A 24,486-nucleotide genomic window follows, 5' to 3' on the forward strand; every position below is an offset into this window, starting at 1 on the left:
TTTGTTATTTCACTCTTTTTAAAGTCTTAATCTGTGTGTCCTTTACATGACATTTGATTTTCGCTTTCTATCTCATTCCTAAAAAATTAAAGCATAACCATTCATTTTACACGGTTGTTTTTACTTTTATTACAATGTGCTTTTGTTTTCTTTTGCATGATATTTATTCTTTATGTATTGTCAGTTAGTAGGTAAAAGTCTTTTGACATGTATATTCTTTGACTCGCTGAGTCTCCTCTGGGAATTAGTAAAGCGGAAATAAATATTAATATAAATTTAAAGTTTAAAAATATGGATTTTATAATAAGAAATTCCCAGTAACTAACAACAATGTTAATTCGTTTAAGGTGGGAAATTATTGGTCACGAATAGACCTAACATGTCAGACGGCGCCAAACTTGCTACACTTACTGCTCCGTGTGGCCGCTTCCATTTAACTCAATGCGGTCTATAATTCCAGCTACATTTGTCGCAGAAAGTTGCTACAAATGTCGCTACGTGTGGCATGTCATGTGGTCACACGTAGCGACATTTAACGCAGAAACTAGCAGTAATTGTAGCGCCCGTGTGGCCACCCATTTTGCGACAATTACGGCAGCTTCATTTGTAGCAGAAAAACTGCGACAAATGTAGCTCGTGTGGCCGTACCCTTAATGTGTTGAGAAAAACCCCAAAAAAATCTCAACCAGGTAACTTGTCCCTATCAGGTTTTGAACTCAGGCCCGCTCGTTTTACGGTCAGGCATGCTAACCGTTACTCCACAGCGGTGGACTTCATAGGGTGTTAAGTTACTTTGAAAGACAGGCTATCTGAGATGAAATCCCTTGCAAAGAATAAAATGTTAAACTTATTTTGTGGGTTCCCAGTTTATTAATACCCTGGAAATGCCCTGCGGACGCCACACACTGATCATCGACGTGAGTGGCTGGCTGGAGCGTTATTATTAATGACTCCGTGTCTCTCTTCCAATTTCCCCGTGAAGCAGCGCGGACAGACTGGTAATGAATATTGTCCACGTACGTACGGGAGCCAGGCTTCAAGGCACATTATACGCGGAATACATAAATCTGTAAACCAATACTGCAACCGATAGACAAGGACGCTGATGGTGCTGCAGTAATTGAATTTGTGACTGAGACCGCGCATCTTCGAAATTCGAACTGTTAACAGAGGGATTACAATTTGTAGTCCATCACGTGTTTGCCATAGCCAGGTAGTGAGGCTGGCTACCTGCAACGACACTGCTGTCCTCCACATAAAAGTCAGTCGCTGTTACAAGCAATTCAGCATTGAGATCACTCTTCGTGTTTTGATATGTATCTGATAAGCAATAAACGGGGGTAAAACCTCAACATATCTTTGGGGGGAGTAGAATTTTATTTTGAAAGGAAAACGATTTCACCGAGAAGAAAAAAGTGAATCTATTGTTTTCTTAATGATGTGTAGCTATCAAAATACAGTAAAGGCTCCCCCAAACAGACGCGATACGGAATGCGTTACGATAGCGTTACGATTTTGCGATAAATGTTTTCATTGCGTTCAGTGATTGTGTCCACACACACGCGATTATCGCAATATGCGTTATTATCGCAGGAAGTAGAACGCGACGATTTTGCGTTCTATTCTCCCGGAGATGTAGATCGCGAGAACGCCACGCGTTTATTTTGATGCTGGGTTGAAGTGTGTCATTTATGGATTCATCTTCAAAGGAAGATGAACTTCTCTTTCTTGGATGAGAATCGTCGCAGGCAAAGCAGGTGCAGGTAAGTCCATGGTAGTCATGTATGGTTAAGATAAACAATATAATAAGATATAAAGTGATGATTTAGCTTTTCTTTGCCAAGAACGTGAAATAAATAACAAGTACGCCTACCCGATTATAAACTTTATTTTTTTTTAATTTGTTCTTTTTGTTGCAGGAGGTTGTGGATTCACGAGTTAAATGCCACAAGGGAAGAAAAAGATTAATTTTATACCTTAGTTCAACAACTAACCTTAGCACTCTGCTGACCTTGAAGAGCCTACTAGTAAAGAATTTCAATGTTTAGAGTATCCATAAAATAACGAATTTTAATGTGAAGTAAATTCAGTAGTAATTTATTCTAAACATACCTACGTCTAATGATTTACTTAGCCTACATAAGTATATCTAGAGTGTGGTAAGATATTGAAAGTAATAAAACTCCGACAAACAAATTACATAACTTTTTGTTTCCACATACTTTATTAATTTTATATTTCTGCACAATTATTTATAATATTGTAGAAGCATTTTGCAATTTGCACAAATATTTTTTTTTCATTTGTGCATTTTTGCGACAGTTATTTATTTTCTAGCGTAAACCCCGCGTCAGTCCACAAGCCAGTATGACATCAAATTATAAATAAATAATTGCACTTATTGTTTACATCTAACTTTGTAGCTATCTCCTTCCATTTCTTCTCCTTTTCCATGCCACGGATTTTCCTTTACGAACTCAATAAAAAATTCCACGTTCGTTTACAAGTAATCCGAAATCGCAATCTGTGAGCACAAGTGATATACACCTGCTGAAGGTAACTGGTCTTTGCGCTGTGGCTGGAAAACTAAAATCCGCATATGTGGTACCCATTACGATAATCTGATTGGCTGGGGACGTTAGAATATCGTATATCGCGGACGCGCCAGTTTGGGCACCTCTTCGCGATAGTGCGATATTGCGTTATCGCGAAATCGTAACGCTATCGTAACGCATTCCGTATCGCGTCTGTTTGGGGAGGCCTTAACATTAATTTGGGAACACATAAAATAAAATCGCTATAAAAACTTTATCAGGTTACTCACAAATGACTTTCAGAGAACCCGGAGGTTCATTGCCGCCCTCACATAAGTCCGCCCTTGATCCCTATCCTGAGCAAGATTAATCCAGTTCCTACCATCCCTATCCTAAGGATAAATGTTCATCTCCCCTCTTGCTTAAAAAAGTCCCTTGTGCAGACGCTTGTATTTCCCTATTTTGACTATGCTGACATTTTACTGACTGACCTTTTCAGCGACAACAAAACGAAACTTCAACGTGCGTGTACGTTTTGTAAGCAATGTTCGTAAATATGATCATATTACTCCATCCCTGGAAACAATAGGTTGGCTTAAACTAGATAACAAAAGAAATTTACATCCACTTCTCCTTCTCTTCGAAATCTTGAACTCTTCTATTCCTTCGTACCTGTCGTCTCGCTTCACTTACCTTTCTTCCCACCACAATCTGAACACACGCTCTCGCCATGAAACAATACTAACAATACCAACCCATCGCACCTCCTCATACGCATCCTCTTTCACAATAGCCCTGCCAAGACTCTGGAATTCGTTACCTGCTAGCATCAGGGACTGTCGAAATAAAATTGAATTCAAACGCAAACTTACTAGGCACTTGGTCAGTAATTGAGACTCGTTCAGACATGGTTTCTGGTAAATAGTTCTCTTAATCTATCACAAAATATCTCAATATATGATAATTTCATCACTATAGAATTTTGTTATTCTAGGTTTAATTTGTAATTCAGTAAATACAAAAATATTCTTTGTTCTTACATTCTATGATAATATGTCTGGCTTGCATTAATCTTGTCGTACTTTAATTGGTATTGTAATTGTAAAGGCCCACTCACAAAGAACATTACAGATAACCGTAACATAAACACAGACGTTTGCGCCCAGGCTACCAAAGGGGATCAATCATAATTATTCACATAAGCATTGACATAAACATTATCGTAAGACGTTATCATGACAGTTTGCAAACTCCAAACTTTCATGCTTATGCAAATCTAATCTTTCAGGTAAAGCTTCCTGTAAAGCAGATTAATTTCAAGGGAAAAAATGTTCCGGGGCCGGGTACCGATTCCGGGACCTCTGGTTGAACGTACCATGCTTATGCTTACGTGATTTGCAAACAGAACACAATCGTGGAGCGCTGAAGTATACGACAGAATATGAGGAAATGGCGTCGTTATGTTTCCATGGTTACCAAGTATGTTTGCTGTTATGTTTATGTTCCCATCGTGAATGATGGAATGACTTCTTGATTTTACTGTAACGTTAAGTTAATGCTTACGTTACGTTTAATTTTCATTGTGAATGAGCCTTAATTGTAAATTTAATATTAATTGTAATTTTATTGTTCATATTATAGTTGTAATCCCCTGGTAGAGGGGCAGAGAAGGCCTGACGGCCTTATCTCTACCAGGTTAAATAAATAAATACTACTAATACTACTACTCGATTCGATTTCATTGTTTGGTGTTTTATAAAGAAAGATGTCTATGCAGAGCAACCCAGAGATAATAAGGGGACCGAACTTCGACTTATTTTCATGTCAGTTTAATAGTTCATTAATTTGCATACTTAATGTGAAAGAGCGAGATTTGTGGGAGGAAGGGGACATCTTTCCAGTCTCTCTCTTTCTCTCTCCCTCTTTTCTTCGTCAGATTTGGCTATTGAACTCAAAAGTGACCATTTAACGCTACCTGCGCAAAGAATGTTACGACATTGGAGCGGAGTCTAAGATCAACCCCAGATGGTACAAAGCGCCACCTACCTGTTGGTGCGACATCGAGTTTGCAAGGTGTGTGGGTCCTCAGTGACCATCTGGCAGACGGACAGCAACAAGTAATCGCATCGGATGCCTTCACCAGAGGTCGAGTTTCCTTTCCAGTTGAGTGAGGTTTCATATTAGAACTCCCACAATGTATAGGTTCTGTGATTTGGAAAGTCAGCTAGCAATAGCATTCGTTACTTGCATTGAGTCGTTGGTGTTTCGCCGACAACAATGCACTGTCTGCATGTTGTCAGATTGCAATAAATAAAACATAACTACTGTAATGTGTCCCAATGTCCAGATATATTTCGCCCTTAGGCAGTGCTAAAATTTGTCGCTCCCAACTCCCACAAACAGTTTATAAGCAGTTATTATACAGGTCATGTTTAGTTTAAATTACCGTAGTTTTAAATGAAGTGTTAATTCAGAAAACAATAAATTACTGGAACCAAAATAGATGCATTTTAATTGTGAATTATAAAGATTTCCTTCGCACTTTCTGCACACAGAAAGCATTGATTATGTCATCAAAGTCGATGTGACGAAGCACATTAGAGTCGATGTAAAGAAACATATTCAAACTTATTCATTGTTGAAACAAAATTGATTTAAATTAATTACAGTCAATGGAAAAAATATACAGGGTGTTTCCGGGGTGGTGTTACAAACTTTCAGGGATGATGGCGAAGGGCACATGTATCAATTTGAGATAAGAAACCCTGGTCCGGAAATGATCGAGTCGAAAGTTACAAGCAAAAATAGTTGTGTGAAATGAAATAATTTTATTCCTCTGCACACATTATTTATGTATATTTATCTGTACATCTTACACATACTGTATTCATTTGTAGTTGTTTACGTTGTCTACTTACAGTATTCAATTCAATGCGCTCTCTGAGGGATGGGGACAGGAAACTACACTAAAGCAATGCAGATAGCGTAATGTGTAACGGACATGGTCGGTCCTGATATGCAAGTCTGTAGACAGCAGTGTATTTGTACAAGTTGCAGTGTCCAGTCGATCAGTCCTAGTGAAATGGAGGAGTACACGAGAGCGGAATAAGCAGACCTGATTTTCGAATACGGATGAGCCAATGGGAACAGTAGACAAGCTCACAGATTGTATCGGGACAAGTACCCACGTAGGAGACATCCGGCCCATATCATTTTTCCACGACTGTTCCAAAAGTTAAGGGAAAGAGGACACGTGGTGCCAAATTACAATTCCACTTCCACACAACTATTTTAGCTTATAACTTTCGACTCAGTCATTTCCGAACCATGGTTCCTTATCTCAAATTGATACATGTGCCCTTCGCCATCATCCCTGAAAGTTTGTACCTCCACCTCGGAAACAACCTGTATAAATTCATGAACCTACTGTCCCCTATTTATAAGTATGTTAGCACTCTATATTGATGCTTGGTTCTTCTTTATTTAGTTGATAATTAAAAACAAATCACCTGCAAGTAAAAACACTTTTAAATATTCAAGTCTTAATCTTGTTTGCCTGATTACCTACACACATTTTCTTGACATAGGCCTATCTGTTATTTGCTTTATTGATTCAATTGTTCCTTTATTTATATAACCATTACCTATTCAAGTTTACACAAATGTGTTCTTATTTGCTTTCCATCTTATGGCTTCTTCAATAATTATTTCATTTACTTTTTACTTAGTTTAAATAGTCGACGCTGAAGCGTGGGTCTGCTAGCGAGTACCCAAGCTGCATTCCCACACCATCTTGATGCGTTATGAATATGAGCTTACGTCTCAAATATCAGCGTCGCTAGTCGACCGATGAGCCTGACTAATGAGTGTGCAGGGGACATCCATTTCTAACAGTGGACATATCAATTGAAATGCAAGTTAATGGTCCGATGACCGCAGTTCTTCAGCTGCACACACAAACTCGTTCTAAAATGCTGTTGCACCTAAATTCTCTTGTGATTGGAAAGTAATAATTAGAGACGAGAATTTCATGCAAATGCATGTTTTATAGGACCACTAGTAGCGTGTACAGCAAATGCTGCAAACTAAGTTCATTAGATGTTCAAATAAAAATTTTGCATATTTATTTTCAACGAAGAATACCGGACATTTTGAAAGTTATTTGCTTCCATAATAATGAAATATACTCCCTCTGAATGTTTTTTTTTATGCCAAATACTTTTTCTTGAACCTATCCACCTTCAGGTTTTGAGTTTCAACGCGAAAACTCAAGTAACAATGATAGGACTATCAGTGGGTTTTTCATGTGGGAGTAAAGCAATAGCCATTTTAGGTCATTGTGGATTGTAGGCGAAAGTTAAAAAAAATGTCAGGTTTACTATACTTTCGAACAATAGACATAGCATCTTGGTATAGCTGCTGTATATAGAGCTTGAAATGTAGAAGGTAAAAATCATTTTATCCTGCTAAGAGATCTTGCTGAAATGATCGCGAGACTACAAAATTTTGTAGGCCTCTTATTTTATCAGTAAGTAATACCTTTTGGTCTTTTCTTAGGAACTGAAATTTGTGCGCTCTCTCGACCCAATACTGAAGAGAATGACGCATATAAATACTTACACCACACCGCCATTAAGTAGGCCTATATGAAAAGAACCCAACCCCACTTGATTAATAACTATAAAAATATTTGAATTTTAATAACAATATTATTATCTTACGGAAGTTTTGTTGTTATATATACTATACAGCCGCCACTCAGTAAATTATAGAAATGAAGATCTAATTTAAGATATTCTCTACATCTACTTATATAACCCCAAAAGTTTCACTTTCATATCATCAATATAGCATTAATATGTATAATTAATTAAAAATAGTCACATCATGGCATTAACTATAATAATATTTCATTTCTAATAGTAATAATGTCATCAAACCACCTCAAGTTTTGTAGATTTTAATATCCAATACACAGTTGTACTCAGAAAATTACAAACCGCAGAATCAGATTATTTTTAGTAAGTCTTAAAGTTTTTAATAACCAATTGAGTTTGAGCTCTATATATGTTGGCAATCCTGCAGGTCATGGCCTTCGTGTAATAGCGTATTAATTATTGTAGTGTGTGTTTCTATTCGTTAGTGTGTGATTGTTACAAATATATGTACAAATTTATTATTTCTCAAATTTAAGCTCCTAGTTCACATTTAAATTTGACTCATCTATTTTACTGTAATCGTTACTATTTTTATATGTGTGTTATTCTGTGTTTTTGGCAACCCAGGATGCCTGGGCACAGTATTTCTTGGAAATAAATTATATATCTGAAATGAAATTAGTTCTCAAACTGACGAAAGATGGATTTTGGAAAGTAGGAAAATTATGTAGAAAAATTAACATTTCACTGAAAGCTACTATTTTTCTGAAAAACTTTGGGTTTCAAGCTTGAAAATGAGGGGTCATTTATTAAAATCCGTTCAGCTGTTTTCCCGTAATTTCCATTACCAGTTAAATTATATAATATAGATAGGACATAGCTCAAACTTAGTATTTATCCATTCCATTATTTTAAGGTTCCAAATATATGTACTTTTTCTGTGCATATTTGCATGTTTTGGCTTTTTTGGGGATAAGAACATCCATAATGCATATTTAAGCAATTTTTAGCTTAATAATGCTTATAATATACATTATATTCAGTTTAAATGCATGTTTTAATGGTTGTGAGTGGACACCTCAGTTTCTTGATTTTTATGTCCCTTATTTTAGCTTCAGGAATCAGGATTGAAGAAGGAAAAGGAAGAAAAAATTAAATAACACAAAAAGGTTCATTCAAGTTTGCAACCATAACTTCTTGCGATGTAGAGAAGTCATTCTCTGCCTACAAAAACATATGGATTGACAAGAGCAGAAACCTCACAGAAATCAATTTATAAATGTTGTTAGTTGTTAACTTTGCGAAAAAAAAAAGTGAAATAAGAAAATTTGGAACAAAAATGAAAGTGCATATGTTAATGTATTTTCCGCTTGTTCGTGCATGTTTCATAGTTTGATAGTGCTTGAATGCATGCATATTTTGGGATTTTGAAGTGCATGAAATTCTCGTCTCTAGTAATAATCCACTAGATGAACAGTTATGTTTTGTCTATGATTCCGAGTTCATGAATTTCTTGTTCCATCATGTGCTGACTTGTAAAATTTATTGGGGGTGCTCACTCAGAAAAGGAAAGCCACATTCAAGTTTAATATTTAATATAATTTATGTTGAAACTGTTGAAAATCCTCTGACTTAGGTTCTGGCTCATATGTATATCTATTATCAGGCAGTACATCTCACTTGACGATACGTGTCAGAGGAAAAACAATGGTTTTTATGCATTTTGTAAAAGTATATAAATTACGAAATAATAGATTTTAAATGTGAAGGGAAACCAAATGTATAACAACTAAATATGTAAAAAAGTAGAAAAGGTTTTTTAAATCATGATCGATTGAATTCTAGAGCTTTTTGCTTAATATTGAAAAATTTGCCTTTAGTGACGACCGGTTTTGATTACTGGACGCCTCAATTCTTCGTTAATATTGAATTTTCTCTTGCATTAATTCTCAGTTGCCTTGTTTGTGTCTTATGCTATATGTTATTTTTGTTTCGCATGTACATGGTTTTTAAAAAGTAAAACATAATTGCAATTAAAATTAAATGAGTGGATTTTTTTAGAAAAAGATGACACGTTAGATCTTTATTTAAAAAGGAATATTTTGTGGAAAAAAAAATCTTAAGTCTGACTATGTAATATGTAGCTAATCGACGATGTATGCAATGGAGGGGGAAAGGAACTGGCCATTCTACCCCATTGTTTAGTTTAGTTAACTCTGTTGTTTATTTAACTCTCTTAATAACAGTAATCTTCCAGTTGTTACACTCAACGACAAACTAATCCCTTATTTTTCTGTCGTAAAAAATCATGGTTTCTTTCTGGATTATAATCTAAATTGAAATTTTCAAGTTAAAGAAACAATAAAAAAAATCTGTTCCCACATTCACTTTTGAGTCGCTTAAGAAACTTCTTGCCCCAGCAACTAAAACTTACCCTAGTATACAAACCCTAGTAATGCCGCACTTTGATTATTGTAACGTTCTGTTAAGTTATCTAAGTTCTGAACTGTCAGTCAAGTTACAGAATATGTGCGTCAGATACGTGTGCAACACCCGACGATATGATTACATATCACCGTCCTTCGTAAGTCTTTCGTGGTTCCGACTCGAAGAACGTAGAACTTTACAGTCTTTGTCTTTACTCTTTCGAATTCTGCACACTTCAACACCAAATTACCTTTCGTCTCGTTTCTCTTATCTATACTCTAACCACGACGTAAATGCCAGATCACTTATCTGTGGCACGCTAAGTATACCTGTTTATAGAACATCTTGTTATTCATCATCTTTTACAGTATCCACCTCGCGACAATGGAATTCCTTGTCACAAAGTATTAGGGGCGGCAAGACAATAAACATTTAAAAAAATAGCTTAAAAGATAACCTTCTTAGCAATTCACTCTAACTATATTGACTTAACGGTCACTGACTATATGGTAACTTCTTTCTTGATAGAGCTGTATTTTCAAAATTGTCTCTCAATAATCTCTTCCTATTATCTAACATTATTTGAAATATATTATTAACATTCTATGTATTTTAGTTTAATTCTGCTACACAGTTGGTATTTCATTGTTTAATTAATAGTTCATAGTATTTTACTGTTTAATTCATAAGTAAATCTTGTATACACGTAATACGTAATAATTCGTTGTGGCTTTGTGGATAGAGCGTCAGCACGTAGAGCTGAAAACCCGGGTTCAAATCCCGGTGCAGGAGAGAATTTTTCTACGTTCCATCCATCCTTCATCATATGATGACGCAGAATTTCTGCATGGAAATATCATATGTGCTTCGGTACATCGTAATATTATTGATTATGCTCATAGTTTTAGTGTATTTGTTGATTTCCTGGGAGATATGCCTTTCATATTCAAAATATAGTTTGTGCCCCAAATAATTGACTTTATTCATCCTTTCTATAATTTTGTTTTCTAAAGATATTTTATTTCGAATTGAGTCTTTGCCAGAAAATGCCATAATTTTTATTTTATCTGTAGTAATGTCACGAGAGATCTGAGATTTATCTGGGAAATCTCAGACCTCGAGTGACATTTATTAGGACTATTTCGTGAATGAAATAAAAATGTGAATAATATGTCCCTAAAATTCGATCACAAAATGTTAATAATTGCATATTTACGAATACTTAACCTATTCAGACATTACGAAGTTGAAATAGATGAATATCGATTACTGCAATAAAGAAATTCGATGTTATTATTCAGTAATGCCAATTGCGAAAAGCGAAATACAGATTTATCAGACTTTCTATTAATTGTTTAATTTCATTCACAAAATACAAATTTTATAGGCTACAATTATAGGTGAAGTTAGCTGAGGGAGCAGGACCAATGTCAGCTGTGCATTATTTCGACCATTACTCAGTGCTACAGGAAAGCATTTTTTATAGCTCGACAAACGCATTCTCGCTGTAGTATGTAACGGAACTAAAGCTGCATCTACACAGTTCAATATTCCAATCGCGTATGAGTGCAATCTGGGAAGAATATCGAAAGAATCAAATTTAAAAGATACGTTCAATTAAGATGCATAAAGATTTTGTGTCTACATGGTGCGCCGTTTTGAACGTCGTTTTCAATGCGTAAATATATTAATTAATATTAAATATCAATCTTGCATTCATTGCTTTAAAGTTGAAAGAAAAGTTTAACCGTGTAGTTGCATCTTAATGTATTCATGATCATCAATTTACGGGGAAACAGTTGGCGACAACGATTAAACAAAAGAACGACCATGCGATAAATTTATAGCGATAAATCTAGCTGCAAAAATTATCGCAACGTGTGACCGTGATTGGTTGGAATTCAAAATTTCATTACACTTCATTGGTCGAAATTGGAATGACGTCATATAAACGAAATAGGCAGCCTAATTTTTCATGTTCTATTGACCAGATATTATATGAAGATTATGAAGTGATGTTTGTAAATCATCTTCTGAAGATGAGAGTAGCGTCAGATCATCAGCGAAAAGTATCGCCCCATTATTCATTGAAGGAACATAGAGATTTTTAAGGGAAATTGACGAAAATGGACGTAATCTAAAAGGGTATAATGTAATAGAACCTCACGAAAAACATAGAAGAAATTTATCTGTCTCAACAAAATTTAATTTTGTTGATATAATTTAGTTAAAATCATTTCATGAACTTTCTGTAAATATTCAGTCATTGGATACTGAGCTGTTTGATGTGGACAAACGAACGACGAAATATGAATAACATTACAGTGCCTCTTTGTACATAAAATTTATCAGAGAACGTCACTTGCACTGTTCATAATTGGCATTTGAATGTATAGTTTAAATATTTAAGCTTTGTGCTGAGAAAACGCTTTAGTACAGTGTAAACAGTCTCCATCTGTTTGGTTTTGTTTCTTTGATCAATATTTCAGTACATTATTTAAACGACCCGAAGAACATTCCGAGTGGGAGCTGTGTTAACTACGTAATACGTTGTCAGCACTGCTGTTTAAAATTTGCATTACTGTTTAAACTTCCAGTAGTTCTTTTCCATTACACCAGATGTTGTTATTACAACGATTCTTTGCCGCTCTTGAGGTCATAACCCTTTGTTATTAATAGAGGTAGAAAGTTCGTACCAAAACGTAATATATTTCAGGTTCTGTGCAGCCACGCATATACAGTATGTAATCTCGGCTGTACTGCACTTGTTGTCTGTTGTGTATACTATACTGTATTCACATAAACAACTCACAGTATATTCGCAAGGATGTCTTTCGTAACTACATTACAGCAATATGCATTACAGCAATATGCATATGCAGTTTTATTACGTGCTAACGTTTGCAGTGGAGTTGTGCAGATTAGTGAGCGGTTTTTAACATGACAGAATTTAAATCTTCCAATCACACGAAAGATTTGATGGTAATCATACAAGCTTGTCAGCAAATGGAGATACATATTATGTGGACATTATGTAATGTGTATACATAATGTGAAGAATGAATATTATTTCAAGGACACTGCGCTACGAAATATTTATATGGAATACCTTTCTTTGCATGGGGGATACAACAATCAAGAGAAGCATTCTACTTCACAATTTGACTCAAAATAGATATAATTTTTTTTCTTTCTCGACTTATGTATGATGTTGGTATCTTTCAATATCCCTTTAAACAACTGCCTGCTACTAGTATAGAATTATAGAAATGACCTACGCTGCGAGATCCGGAACAATAATTTTTGTTCAAATAGAGACTATATATCAATCCGTAGGAGTCCCAATAGTCATTAAAGCAAAAAATGAAACGTGTTTTTGAAACGAATTATAGGTTTTATGTGACGTGCCATATACGAAATGCGCTATTAGATTCATAAAGTTATTGTTCACTTGGTGATACAGTATTTCAGATTTGCTCCAGTTACGTCTTGCAACGTAGAACGAACATTTTTCAGGGTGAAAATATTATTTTACTGAACATAGAAAATATATACTGCATTTTCGATAAAGTGAAAATGTAAATTGTTATTTATTGTAACAAAGGTTAGATACATATTTGTTATTCTTATATGTGTGGTTAAATTATTTTATAGGCCTATTGAAAATTACGAAGACTGTAATTGCCAACTATTGTGTTCTTAAACAATTGTTCGTTTTTGATTCTAAGACCATGGTTCATTGGCACAGAGATAAATTTACCACCTGACTGTACATGTTTGTTTTGCTGGATTGTTGACGTTGAGAGCTGCGTCACTACTGTTCATTCGGTAGATACACAGAGTGATTCACGAGGATTTGCCGTCCCTTAAGGAGCTTATTTCCGAAGACATTCTGAGCAAATAAACGCCATATAAACATTTGTCCTAATCTCAATATTTTCAGAGTTACATTAATTTGAAAATGTTTTTAAAATAGCATTATTCTTGAGTTTTAATGGTAAAAAAATATTACAGATAAACAATGAACTATGTAGGAGTATCATTTCTTTATTTAGCTAATATTCTCAAGCTAAAAATGTGTTGTGAATTGCATAGTTGCTATGTACAGATTTTTTTTTTCGATTTTTAACTAAAAAATTACATTTTCTTACGCATTTATCACAACAATTGTTACAAATCACGCCACTCTTGTAAATTTTTCAAGACTGTACATTAGGATGCATAATAATTAAACTGTAAAGAATCAAGTTCCTAAAGTCGTATGATTTGTAACAATTTTTCTGATAAGTGCGTAAGAATGATGTCATTTTTAGTTAAAAATTGAAAAACAAAATCTGTACAAAGCAACTGACAACACATTTTTAGCTTCAGAAACTCTAGCCAATTAAAGAAATGATACTTCTGAATAGTTCATTCTCTATTTGTAATATTCTTTTACCCTTAAAACTGAACAAAAAAGATATTTTACAAACAACTTCAAATTAGTGTAACTTTGAAAATATTGCGATTAGAGCAAATGCTTTTGCTCAAAATATCTTCGGAAATATGCTCCGTAAGTGAGCTAAATCTTCGTGAATCACTCTGTATAGTCCAAGCTCACATAACTTAACAGTTTTGGTACGAACGTCTTACCTCTGGTCATTAGGACATTTTGCAGGCTATTTATAAATAACCTACCAGAAGGTATTGTAGAAGATATACAAATTTTGTGCCTTTATTGATGGCTGAGTCGTTTTTAACTACACTTCCAACTGCAAAATTGGCAGCCAGCTTTGAAATTCAATGTGGGTCAGGAATGGACAATGAATTTTGTGCGAAGTTCTATATCAGGGATGGAATTCTTTTTATGTATAGTATTGTAAATCTATGACGGCCTCGTAGTTTTACTTTCCTGTCAGAGGTAACTCTACTGGGAATTTTTTCTACCTTTAAAATCTATCACTTTCGGCCAGGTTAGAACCCGGAAATTTCGAAACAGCCAGCATGTTAACCGTAAAACAATCAATCACGACTCATCTATTTAAAAACACTTAAGAATTATATGTATTTTGTTCATATTGAAGCAAATAATAGGTCTAAAGAAAAGAAGGGAATCTGATATGGAAATACACCTGTTATTCATTGATCACGGAAGAGCAATTCCATGTTGTCATTGGTTTTCCTCTTTTTCTTCTCCTTGATGGAATCCAATCATATGCCATCTTTGGTAATCTTTCTTCATTCATTCCCATCACATGCCTGTACCATATTAGTTGTCTTGTTGGTAGATACTTTACAATGTTGTTTTAACTTCCATTTTCTCTCTTATTACACCATTCCTTATTCTATCTCTTCTTAAAATTCTTGCTGATCTTCTCCAGTAGTCCATTTCCAATGTCAGAAACTTATTTTGAAATATACTTTTTAATTTTTGTTACTTTTTCCCGGTAAAATGTGAGAAAATACCTATCTTAATGCAAATAATGACATCACTTTGATTAAAAATTGGTTTGATTGCAACGTACTTACTTTAAATCGTACTAAAACTACGGTTGCACTATTTTCGTTAACACGTGTTGACATAAAATCTCCTGATTCATTCTTGCATTTAAAAATTCATACATCCAATCAATTGTTCTTCTAATAATTGTAACTGTCTTATTCTAAATTAATCTCATCAAGTTAAATATCTAGAAAAAATAATCGACCAGCACTTACGTTGTGATAAACATGTTCTTTTTTCTTTCTTTTTTTTTTTTTTTTTTTCAATATATTAAGAAAAATTCCACGCCGTGGCGTCGCGGTTTAAGGCATCTCGCCTAGGACTCGCGTTACGGAATGCGCGCCGGTTCGAGTCCTCATGGGGGAAGAAATTTTCTCATGAAATTTCGGCCAGTGTATGGGACCGGTGTCCACCCAGCATCGTGATGTACTTGGGGAGCTACGATAGGTAGCGAAATCCGGTTGCGAATACCAGCTATAACGGCTGGGGGGATCATCGTGCTAACCACACGATACCTCCATTCTGGTTGGATGATCGTCCACCTCTGCTTCGGCATGTGGACGTGAGGCCAGCAGCCGGCTGGTCGGTCTAGGCCCTTCACGGGCTGTAGCGCCACGGATTATTATTATTATTATTATTATTATTATTATTATTTAAAAATTGTTCACTATTTTGTTATACTACAAAATTACTTAACTATCCATACTTTACCAATGATTTACCTCGCATTAGTACAATCTACATTACAATATGATATTATAGGATGAAATTGTGCTTTTAGTACCTCCCTCATGCCAATAACACTGCTACAGAAAAGAATAATAAAAATATGCCTTACCAAACCTCTTGATTATCCCTCAGAACTGTTGTATTCTGTGTTTAAAGTATTTAATATCGTTCGAAATATGTATTATATTTCTTTCTCGTGTTAAATTTTACTGTACCTGGTACTGTTTCGGCCTGCTATTGGCCTTCTTCTGAACTGGTTGTTGCTGGTCTTGACGTCTTTGTTTTCTTTCTTGTGGGGGTGTGTTTGTGTAGTGTAATGTGGAGTCAAAGAGTGTGTTCTGAAATTGAGTTGTGTGTTGAGAATTTCATTTGGATGTATTTTTGTGTGTCTGTATATTTACATATTCCGAAGTGATATAGTGTTAAAAGTTGTGTAATCAAGATGTATTTAATATCCATCAAATTTATAACAATGTCTTATTGAATAACGTAAATAAAAACCGTAACATACTTAATTTGTATTCATATAAATATAAAACTAAAAGATCAGACAACTTATGCTTGACAGAACCTAAATGTACCACGACTGTAGCTTATAATCACAGTAGCAAATCTAGTTCAAGCACTATAATAATATAGTCTAACAGCTGAGATACCAAACGTTCAATTTGGTAATGCTCCTTATTCTAAAAAATCAATTAAAATTTTGTTTAGGGAGACAATATAGACTTTCAATTATACTGTAATATTTGTTTTTCTTTTTCTCTTTTTACTTTTTTATTTTTTGTTAATTAATTAAATACTTGTTTTAATATTTTTTGGAATGCCTTCTGAGCACGAGTATACACTTTCTGGGAGTGTTAGAGTGTTTTGTATATATAAAAAACAATATGGATCTTTATTCTAGCAATAAAAATTATTACTTACTTACTGGCTTTTAAGGAACCCGAAGGTTCATTGCCGCCCTCACATAAGCCCGCCATAGGTCCCTATCCTGAGCAAGATTAATCCAGTCTCTATCATCATATCCCACCTCCCTCAAATCCATTTTAATATTATCTTCCCATCTACGTCTCGGGTCCACAACTGTGGAGTAACGGTTAGCGCGTCTGGCCGCGAAACCAGGTGGCGCGGGTTCGATTCCCGGTCGGGGCAAGTTATCTGTCTGAGGTTTCTTCCGGGGTTTTCCCCTCAACCCAATATGAGCAAATGCTGGGTAACTTTCGGTGCTGGACCCCGGACTCATTTCACCGGCATTATCACCTTCATCTCATTCAGACGCTAAATAACCTAAGCTGTTGATAAAGCGTCGTAAAATAACCTACTAAAAAAATCTACGTCTCGGTCTCTCCAAAGGTCTCTTTCCCTCCGGCCTCCCAACTAACACTCTATATGCATTTCTGGATTCGCCCATACGTGCTACATGCCCTGCCCATCCCAAACGTCTGGATTTAATGTCAGGTGAGGAATACAATGCGCGCAGTTCTGCGTTGTGTAACTTTCTCCATTCTCCTGTAACTTCATCCCTTTTAGCCCCAAATATTTTTCTAAGCTCCTTATTCTCAGACACCCTTAACCTATGTTCCTCTATCAAAGTGAGAGTCCAAGTTTCACAACCATAAAGAACAGCTGGTAATATAACTGTTTTATAAATTCTAACTTTCAGATTTTTTGACAGCAGACTGGATGATAAAAGCTTCTCAACCGAATAATAACAGGCATTTCCCATATTTATTCTGTGTTTAATTTCCTCCCGAGTATCATTTATATTTGTTACTGTTGCTCCCAGGTATTTGAATTTTTCGACCTCTTCAAAGATAAATTTCCAATTATTATATTATTATTATTATTATTATTATTATTATTATTATTATTATTATTATTATTAATTGCCAAGTTTCTGCACCATACAAAGTTTTACTTCTAACAATAATTGATTTATAAATTTTATGTTTAGTTTCTTTTGTGATTTTTATACCAAAAGGTATGTTAATATTATACTCAAAATAAGACTGTCTCCTAGTTAGCTAAGCGAGAATACAAATATGTACTGTAGAAGCATCCTAAAGATGAATGTCATTGTACAATATTTTTAGGCAACCTGTGACATTCCTAACCTTCTGGCAATAAGGTTTCTTTTGGAGTGAACTGGAGGTGGATGGGAAACTGATGTCAGCTGGTCAGGTGAAAGTAACAGGGAGTTTGAAACATAAAGAACTACTTGTTGCATTCGTAAATATTTATTTTTATTTTCACGATATTGTTTTCATTTGCTTTTTTTTTTCATAGTAACACATGTTGCATTCAACGAAGTCAATAATTAAGAAAATATTTACAAACATCTGTCAAATATAACATCATACGTGAGGAAAACTAAACAGGTATAACATAGTAAGCATGCGAATAATAGGTGCAAAATTAACAATAATCAGAAAACTGACCTTAAAACAGGAAAAAGACTGAAAAATGAAAGTGCCGTACTTTATATTTGTGCATGAACACGGTATCATAATTTTTTCAGTCTTATTCCTGTCTCCATGGCCTTTTCTGAGTTCACAGTCGCTTTTTTTCTTTTTTACCAAAATTATTACACGTTTCTTATTACCAAAATCTTAAAAATGTTATAATTTCATACCTGTAAAACACAATTTTACCTTCCACAATTGCTTTTATTCGAAGAGGCAGTCTAAACAAAGACAAGCATTACTAGAAAATATTACATGGCACATTTAATACGCAAATAAAAACTTATAAGATATATTGTGTTATTATTATTATTATTATTATTATTATTATTATTATTATTATCTAATAATAATTCGCTGTTACTTTATTCATCTCTACAGGATGTTAAAAAATAACGTTTACAACATTTCAGGGATGATAGAGAAGGTAAAAACAAACATCTGTTTTAAGTGACAAAACTTTAACAGATGCGCCGTTTTGCCGCTAGATGGCCTGAAGGATAGATGGCTTGACTTCCGAGTTCCGTCACAACACACACTGGTTAGTTCTGTTTTTACTGCTGTGTCTGCAACAAGTTAAAAGGGTCATCACGGTGTCAACGAAGGCTTGCTATGACACGTACGTACGTTTGCGTTCTACTAGGGTCTATGTTCTTCTACGCCACGTCCTACCAGAACTTTTAGAAAATATCCCATTGAACATCGGAAAACGAATATGGTTTCAGCATGACGGTGCCCCTTCACACTTTGATCGTCGTGTCAGGAACCACCTAAATGCTACATTCCCCGATCGTTGGATTAGCAGGGGTGGGCCGATACCGTGGCCACCTCGATCACCGGACTTAACCCCACTGAATTTCTTTTGTGAGGAGACATGAAACGTCTTGTGTATGTGACACCGACCGATACGGCAGAAGATTTAGTTGCTCGCGTTGTTGAAGCTGCACATGTTATTGGAGACAGTGTTGGCCTTTTTGAGCGTTGCAGACACTCCATAGTACGAAGGTACCAGTTGTGCAATTCCTTCAAAGGACGGCAGTTTGAACACCACCTCTAAAACGACAATTGGTCTCGTTTCTTATGGATTATACTAACACTTACGAACACAATAAACGGCGCATCTGCCAAAGTTTTATCACTTACAAAAGATGTTTGTTTTTACCTCCTCTATCATCCCCGAAACGTTGTAAACGTTTTTTAACACCCTGTATAGTTAAATTTATTGCAAAATTCAATGTAATTATTAAGAAAATAATAATAATAATAATAATAATAATAATAATAATGACAATGTAATTGAAAACTAAGTCCTTTTGCCCGTTCTAACCTCACCCTTATAAGGATTACATACGAACATCAGACATTTACTAGCAGAGCGACTACCTGCTCATGTGGTCAACTTGATTAAAGACTAGGCCCTTACAATGAAATAAAACAAAGGCTATGAAGCTCTATTTCATTGTTGGATATCTAACTCGGGGTCCCTTGAATTTGTAGCCAGTTATGAAGCTATATCAGCCTTCTGTATTTTGTGTTTTACTGTATTGGTTCGGTGGAGAGATTCCTGTGACTATTTGGGTATACTGGGTGTTCATTTCAAAGTTTGTCATGACGTCATTGTTGTGAGTCAGCGATTTGAAGTGAGTTTCAGCTTTTACGTCAGAGAAGTTGTCTATTATTCAAGGCGTTCAATCTGAACTTGAGAACGTGTACGATATAACTTGAACGTCGTAGCAACAGATGGCGGTCTGTACGGTCTGTGTGCTACCATAACCTCTTTCGAACTGTGTTTTGCGCGGGCAAGTCGTACCCAGGGTATTTGTTATCATCGGTAACGGCAACATTCCACAATAGAAATCAAATGCTCCGTGTCCATGTTGACCGTCGAAGTTAATGTCAACATATACGTAAGTAATCGTCTTAACCCTCTCCCCATATCCCGCCAGTAAGAAAAAAACTCGCCTCAGTACGTGTTTCCAAACAGTTCACATTCCTGCCACTACTGGCATTACGGTACGTATTGGTAAGTACTCTTCTGAAAGAACGCCGTACTTGCCAGGCAACTTCTCTGGCACATAGGTAATACGACTCTGCGGAAATGTAGGAAGATTGAATTCTCTAGGCCAGCGTTGTCAGACACAGCCTAAACGGAGCGGAGCGCTCCACTATAACTCGTTGCGTGCTCCGGTGCTTCCACAGACATAAGCAAGTTCATGCTCCGACTGGACGTCTCTAGCACCACAACCGGTTTCGGAGCTTACAACTCTGACACTACCGCTCTAGGCTCATCGGCTAGCCACATGACGGCATACAGCAAGCCATGACACACTTTGAACTGAACACGCAGTATAACTTACATTGTAAAAAAAAAAAAAAAAAAAAACACTCGTGTTCATGTTGAATAAGTTTCTGAATTACGAATTAATCGAACAAGACTTAAAACATTTTCCAGGCGATTTCATTTTGTTGTTCTTGTGCTTGTTTTGCATCATAACCAAAACCGTGTTGTGACTAAACTCAATTCATTCCTCAGTCATTCTAGAAAGCGCTGAAGCGGAAACGCCCGAATTTTAATCACGTAAACACGGCGTTGTTAAATCAAGCGTCTCTTAAAACTTGGAAGCGAATACCGTATACAATCACGCAAGGAATAGATTTAGTTGGTGGTATTTTATGAGTATTCAAAAGTAGGTCATTTCTTTGATTTTAGTCTGTTCAGTACTGTGAATACACTCAAAACAAACTAATTGTGTGTCTTTATTAATTTAAAAGCCAATTGCACAAATTTGCATACAAACATTATGCATACATAAGTACTGATATGTAAATACATGCATGCAAAGTTGCATACACAAGTACACATACCTACAGCAGTGGCAAAAAGAAAAAAAACAGGACCGACTCTTGCAGCTGATACAAAAGAATCCTGTGCTGTGTATTGTGTCAAACTGTGGTAATTTCAAAATGGATAGTGAAGCCAGAGGTATGTACTGCTATTTAATGTAAAAATACGCAGTTATCTTTGCCGAATAGAGGTAGAAATGTAATATTGATGCCAGATGAAAATAAAACTCTCAGTTTGTCCAAGTAATGTTTAATTTTGCTTAACGAATGTTAAATTAACAGCCTGTTTATTTTTAACGCTTTGTTAATGTATTTTTCATTTGTTCAACATAATTTTGTTTAAGATAACCAACACTTAACTATAACGTCTGTTAGCACTATTTTCACTACTCAACAGCAGTTGGTAATGGTACTACACATGTAAGACAATTTTTGATTGGCTAAAATTAATCTTTAAAATTTTTATTATAAAGTGAGTCATGAAACTTGCATAAAATGACAACCTGTTATAGTAGGCCACGCTCCATAAACAAACAGTTGACAAATGAAAGTTGTAGGTGACGTGCTGAATAATAATTACAAAGTACGGTTATATTTCCTCATTGCTATTATGGATACGAAATACGAAAGAACTAAAATAACACTGATGTATTTAAACAGTCCAAAGTATTTTTTAAATGTTATATTACCAGTCATATGCTAAACATTCCCTACAGAGAGACACAAAATATTAATTTCGCAGCTTCTGTTCGAACAGCTGTGGAGACATCGGCCATATTTAACTAACTGTTAAACGAGTTAACTGCCCGAAATCCTACATTTAAAATTAACAAACTGGTGTTCAAAACAAACAATTTTATTAATTAACAAACTGTTTACAGTTTAAGAGTCGTTAAATTTTCTAACAATACTTGGAAAAACCGGCCATCAATGTTTTTCTTCTGTAAGCTTGAGGCACTGAAGGAAACAAAAGACGGTAAGAATCGAACAAATGCAATATATTTCAGTGTTACAATTAATTATACAAGATGGATGTGTTTTGTGAATAGCAAAATTTGAATCTGTGACTCTGAAATCAGCTACAAGAGTCGGTCCGGTTTTTTGTCACTACTGTACATACATACATACATACATACATACATAAATACATACATACATACATACATACATACATACATACATACATACATACATACATACATACATACTTCCCGCGCCGTGGCGTCGTGGTCTAAGGCATCCTGCCTAGGACTCGCGTTACGGAATGCACGCTAGTTCGAGTCCTCATGGGGGAAGAAATTTTCTCATGAAATTTCGGCCAGTGTATGGAACTGCTGCCCACCCAGCATCGTGATGCACTTGGGCAGCTACGATAGGTAGCGAAAATCCGGTTTCGCAAACCAGCTATAACGGCTGGGGGAATCATCGTGCTAATCACACGATACCTCCATTCTGGTTGGATGATCGTCCACCTCTGCTTCGGCATGTGGGCGTGAGGCCAGCAGCCGGCAAAGGGCTGTAGCGCCGTTTTATATACATACATACACATACACTCATGCATGCCTGCATCGATACATATATACATACATGCATACATACATACATAGGGTCTACATACATAGATATATACATACATACACATACACTCATGCATGCATACATACATATATACATACAGTACATACATACATAGGGTCTACATACATATATACATACATACACATACACTCATGCAAGCATACATACATACAGTACATACATACATACATACAGTACATACATACATACATACATACATACATACATACAGTACATACATACATACATACATACATACATACATACATACATACATACATACATACATACATACATAGGGTCTACATACATATATACATACATACACATACACTCATGCATGCATGCATGCATACATACATACATACATAGGGTCTACATGCATATATACATACATACATATATGTACAGTACATACATACATACACTCATGCATGCATGCATACATACATACATACATACATACATACATACATAGGGTCTACATGCATATATACATACATACACATACACTCATGCATGCATACATACATATATACATACAGTACATACATACACTCATGCATGCATGCATGCATGCATACATACATACATACATACATACATACATACATACATACATAGGGTCTACATGCATATATACATACATACATACACATACACTCATGCATGCATGCATACATATATACATACAGTACATACATACACTCATGAATGCATGCATACATACATACATACATACATACATACATACATACATACATACATACATACATACATACATACATACATACATACATACATACATACATAACAGGCTATGCATTTATTTTCATCTTCCTTTGATTGCCTTGATTTAGCTTTTCGAAGATCGAACCCGGGACGGATCCATGCACTTAGGCTGACATTGGCCAATTGTGCGCCTTTTAGAATATGCGATGATTTTCGCAAGTCCAACAGGTAGCCTATGTGGCATTCGTGAATCCGATGCTGACAGGTGAACTATCATGTCTTAGCCCTGACAGCCAGGTCTCATTCTCAGAGAATATTTGATAAGCGCAAAGGTTCAGAGCCCCGAGCCCTTTCTATACCAGCATCGGAAACTCGTACAACCCCCAAGACTTCAGTCCAGCCCCTTTTTAAATATTGCAGATAGATGCAATGAGGGGCAGAAAAATGTTTGGATGATAGAAATGGCAGTATCACTACCTGGCTTGGGATCGAACACGGGCTTTCGTTAATAGATTTGTTCATTCATTTAAAACTACTCCTTGCGTGCTTGTATTCATTCATGTATCCAGCAATGATGACGCTACAATCTTGTGTGTTTTGTTGGACGAAAAGGCTGAGTTGTGGTGACTGTACACAAAGCAAGGCATCTGTATGAATTCTTAACGTGGAAGAACTGATGTGCACGTTCCCTCTTAATAAAACAGGAAAGTGGAAACGAAGCCGCGCCACATTAAGAGCAGTCCGTCGCTAATGCGAATGGAGTTAATATTTCCACAGTTTGATATTGCCTTCACGGTGGATGGGCATTAGTCTCTTACGAAGAGTTGACACTACAAAACGAAACGGAAATGAGTTGCGTCAACTAAGAATCCTCGAAACAAAGAGAAATTGCAGCAAAACACGTGAGAGAGTTTTTATTTTGTTTGACTTTCAAATTCCCTTAACATTGTGAAGAAAAATAGAATAATCTACTTCGTGACTATAATTTGTTTAACCCTGGCAACAGAAGCGGCGATATTTCAAAAAAACGCATAACT

The sequence above is a fragment of the Periplaneta americana genome, chromosome 5 (assembly GCF_040183065.1).
Source record: "Periplaneta americana isolate PAMFEO1 chromosome 5, P.americana_PAMFEO1_priV1, whole genome shotgun sequence".
In the NCBI taxonomy this organism is placed as follows: Eukaryota; Metazoa; Arthropoda; class Insecta; order Blattodea; family Blattidae; genus Periplaneta; species Periplaneta americana.